Genomic DNA, 5,006 nt, shown 5'->3' on the forward strand with positions numbered 1-5,006 from the left:
GGGTACTTTTAAAATGTGCATTTATATAGGAGAAAAACTTGGATAGCTGTTCCTCAACTTTATTGGTTCTCAGATAGTACCTTGCTTTCATCTACCTTTAGTTCTAGTAACCAGTGGATCTTCTGTTCAGTGTTTTAAATTTATGCATTAAATGACAGATGAATTTGAAACAGGTCCTTTTTAAATAGGGAGATTTATTTTGATTGAATATGAGGTGAATAGGTTTTTAGTTATGAGGTGAATAGGTTTTTAGTTATTGTTTAGCAATACTGAATATGATTTTCACCTATTCACCTCATATTCAGTATTGCTAAACAATAACTAAAAACATTTATTTATTTATTCGATTTTTATGCCGCCCTTCTCCTTAGACTCAGGGCGGCTTACAATATGTTAGCAATAGCACTTTTTAACAGAGCTAGGCTATTGCCCCCACAATCCGGGTCCTCATTTTACCCACCTCGGAAGGATGGAAGGCTGAGTCAACCTTGAGCAGGTGATGAGATTTGAACTGCTGACCTTCAGATCTACAGTCAGCTTCAGTGGCCTGCAGTACAGCACTCTACCTGCTGCACCACCCCGGCTCATATACTCCGTATTGGTCATTCTTTATCCAAGGGGAGTAATAAAGCTACTTGCACTAGCATTTTAAAGTGATACCGGTAATTCCATTTTGTAGCTGTATTTTGTCAGTTAATTTATAGTGTCTAACTGTTGAATATCTTAACAGCATGAAAATGCTGTGTATTGAATTTAGGCTTACCAGATATCTGCACAGACAAAGGAAGGCAGGGACAATTGAAAGATTGACACTCTTTTTTGCCATCCGTTACAAAAATTACGGTGAAAAACTGCAAAAACAAAATGTATGTAGGTCTACATGTATATGAATGTTTTCCAGCATCATAAAGCATGGTTTTTGAATTGCAGGAATAGATGAGAGCCAGTTGGAAGCAAAAGCCTTCCATGAGTAACTGATTTAGCTAGCAACAGATGTCAGAAAGCTGAGTTTGTTAACTTTCAGTTTCTGCTTACTAGGGAAGCTTGCCTCACCAAGAAAAGCTGCTTACCCAAAAATAAACCTGTTAAGATATTCAACACTCTGGACAATATTTGTTTTTAAGGCTGCCTGCTGAATATAGGGCATGAGGACTAAAATGAGGACATCTCCTCCTGTTGCTAGATGTCAGGTAACTAGTTGAACTCAAGAACTAAATCAAATCAGTACTGTAACTTCTCAAAAATATGGAGGTGGACAAGATCTCTAACTATATCAGTCTGGGTAAGTGCTGATGCAGAATGCAAAAAGAAAAGGCATCTTTTTAGAGGGTATATGGAAGCCACATTCAGAATGTTGAAATGCTGTTTGTGCTTTGGGTTTGGAAATGTGCTTGGAGGGTTAGGGAAATCAAACATCCAAGGAGAGCATCGAATTTGGGAAGGCTGTGCTCCAGTAATTTTGCTGTTCTGTTCTGGTATAGGGTGCTATTTCCAGGCAATTACTTGGATGGGGAATTATCCTGAAAATGTAACAGTAGAATGCAGTCCCCCTATTAGGACATGCGAAAGAAAGATTGGATCGCGGTGCAATCACTTTGCTAAATCCTGATAATCAAGTAGTGGCTATTTTATTGAGGAACAGTATGACATAACTATTTGAGGAGAAGGGAATCTGAGTGTGGATTGCTAAAGATCATTGAAGACTTCCACCCTTCTTCATGAAATGACAGAAATCCGCCCTGCTTTTTCATTGCTTATGTCTGGCCACTACCTGGCAACGCAAGTACAGGCTTGTGATGGTGCTGGTGGAACTGGCTGTGCAACTCTGAATATAAAAATTGGCTGAAGGCCGGGCACAGTCTCCATCTCTTGAAAGCTGCTCTGCAGCGCTTCACTTATGAGCAAATTCATATCTTCCACTGCCAGCTTATCACGAGCGACTCCGTTCACTTAATCCCATCATGCTTTCCTTGTTGCGGGCAATACATCCTTTGAAACAAACAAGTGAGGCTCTCCACCCTGGACCCAAAGCTCTGGCTATCACAGAAGCAGGTGACATGCTACATGTCTTCTGCAGAATCAATTACTCCCAGTTTGCGTTAAGCTTTCCCTGGTTGGATCCCATTCTGGGACGTTAATTCTTTCGGAAACAATGGACACATGTTTGCTAATTTGTTCCTGAAGAATACTTGCATCTTTGTTTGCCACCATCGCAAACTTGCATTTTTCCTCCATCTGGTTCTAGGAAAGATGCAGATCCTGTCCAATAACATTGAAATGGCATTACAAAGCCTTCTTTATCTATTGGCCCTAATGGATGTGCAACCTATGGTCATTAGCCACAGTCATGCATATATTTAAAAAGAGAGACCCTAGCCTAGTAGAAAATTTCAGGCCATTCACACTGTTGCGTCGCCTGCAGTGTCATGGAATTAATTATAAACCAATCCATCATCCTCCACTTAGAAAAAACATCCTGCTTTCTAACAAGCAGTTTGGTTTCAGGAAAAAAATTGTCCTGTAATCTGCACTCCTACACTGCAGAAATATTTGGATCACACATCTTGACCAGGGTAAGCAATAGATGCAATTTGCATAGACCTCTGCAAAGCCTTTGATTCACTGGTGCAGGACAAACTACTGTTGAAGCTAAGTTCTTCCAGCATTTCTGGATCCCTGCACCACAAGTAGATAGCCACATTCTTGTCAAACTGGCAACAAATAATCAAAATAGGGGGGCCCTATCAAAGTTATCATTATCAGTTAACAGCGGTCTTCCCCAAGGCAGCTTTTTAGGACCCACATCTTTGTTTTGCTAAATAGGGCGTACAAAAACTTTGCCAGACCAATTCATCTGCCTGGAATCCACACTGTATATCAGACATTAACACGATTGAGTGGGTTCAGAGGTATTTCACACGAAAAGTACTCCACTCCTCTACTCAATAAAATTTCCTATGCCACCAAACTTGAAATTTTGGGCTTGGTCAATCTAGAACTGCACTGCCTGCAGTCCAATCTAAGCATAATACACAAAATTGTCTTCCTGTCGATGACTTCTTCAGCTTCAATCACAATAATACACGTACAAACAATTGATACAAACCCAAGGTAAACCACTTCAAATTTGATTGCAGAAAATATGACTTCAGCAACAGAATTGTCAATGCCTGGAATGCTCTACCTGACTTGGTTATTACAGCCTCAAACCCTCACAGCTTCAATCTCAAACAGCCTACTGGGGACCTCACCCCATTCTTAAGAGGTCCGTAAAGGGGACGTGCATAAGTGTACCAGTGTGCCTACCGTGCCTGTCTTACTGTCCTTACTGTCTTACTGTCCTCGTTTACAGCCAATTAGGGGGCCCTGCCCCAAATGTGTCAACTTCGGAGAGCGGTTCTGCTAAGCGAAGTTGCCACTGGCGGCGGCAGGGATTTCAGTGGGAGCGATGGAAGCCGGTGAGTGGGGTAAAGGCAGGCAGCCGGCAAAAGAGGGAGGGTACAGACTGGGCATGTGCAAGGAGCCGCTGACTGCGGGCCACAATTTGCCCGGGCCCGGTACGGCACTCCCAGTAGTACCCGTCTATCGGCGGCCCTGCCTATGGCAATGTCATTTCCCCCATCCACTTTAATATTGACCCAAATGCATTCAAGATTATTTTTATTATTGTTGTGCTCTATTTCTGTAGAGATGCAGTTATTTCTTATATGTAGTGCAACTCCACCTCCTTTTTATGTGGTCTGTTTCTTTTAAATAATTTAAATCCCTCAAAATGTATATTCCATTTCTGAGTTTCATCCCACAAAGTTTCTGTAATGGCAACTATATCATATTTTCTCTCATTTAATTGAAATTTCTAATTCACCCTATTTATTCCTCATACTCTGTGCATTGGTGTATAGACATTTAAGCCCATTTTGGTTGAGCCTGTGTTTACTGTCTATATAACCTGTGTTGTGCTCCATTGCTCCTACTTTCTTGCCACCTGTTTGATTAGTGCACACGGTATGGCACTCACTATTAAATGCTTGGCTTTGCTTGATTGCAGGGCTTATAAACTTACCTTTATCTTTGTTGTGTGCAGTTAATCCTATTAATTTTAGATTTTTGGGGACAGAAATGATTTGTATCAATTAATTATCTTCCCCTGCTGTTCAGTTTAAATGTTTATCCAGGAAATCTGTGAATTTAATATCAAGTAGCTCAGTACCTTCCTTTGATGGATGCAAACCATCCATCAAATTGCTTGGTGCTTTAAAGCAGATCTTTTGTCATATCCAAGGCCAATATTAACATTTATCAATTCTATTAGTATTGAAATTACTCATTTCATATGTGGTTTAAATATACATTTCTTTTAATTCAAATCTAATTGAAATCTTACACTGCCACTCTAGATCATTGGTGTCAAACTGGTGGCCCACAGGCTGGATGCGTCACGCGCAGGCCATTGCCACCCCAGTTCGGCAGAGTAAAAATAGCATATTTCATGTGATGGCAACGTGACACTATGAGTTAGACACCTATGTTTTGGATGAAGTATTAGAACCTACATGTATCAATTCTTTAAAAAAAAAATTAAATTTATATCAGTATTGAACAATTTATAAACTCCCACTACCACAGGGGAAAAAGTGTCTAATTCTTGACCCTATCATACTATTATTGTTAGTGGCCTATAGTATTATTTTTAACACTATATGATGTTACTAATGTAACAATAGTACTATTATATCAATCCTTTACTTGCCAATTTTCCAACTGGAACTTGTTTAAGTTAAAGACGAACTATTATTTATTTCGCAAGCTTCAGATCTGCAGACCAACTCCCTCATTTTTCCAATAACTACTGTGAGAGAAATTTGTTTTTTTAAAGAAGTCAGAAAGAAATTATAACTCACCATTCTGACCATATAGCTGAAACAAAGCAAGCAAAAAAAATATGTTTTTACAATGGGAAAGATTGTCCTGGCTGTAACTAGAATTCAAATGATTTCAGTCCTATG

This window comes from Erythrolamprus reginae, chromosome 4, assembly GCF_031021105.1.
Source record: "Erythrolamprus reginae isolate rEryReg1 chromosome 4, rEryReg1.hap1, whole genome shotgun sequence".
In the NCBI taxonomy this organism is placed as follows: Eukaryota; Metazoa; Chordata; class Lepidosauria; order Squamata; family Dipsadidae; genus Erythrolamprus; species Erythrolamprus reginae.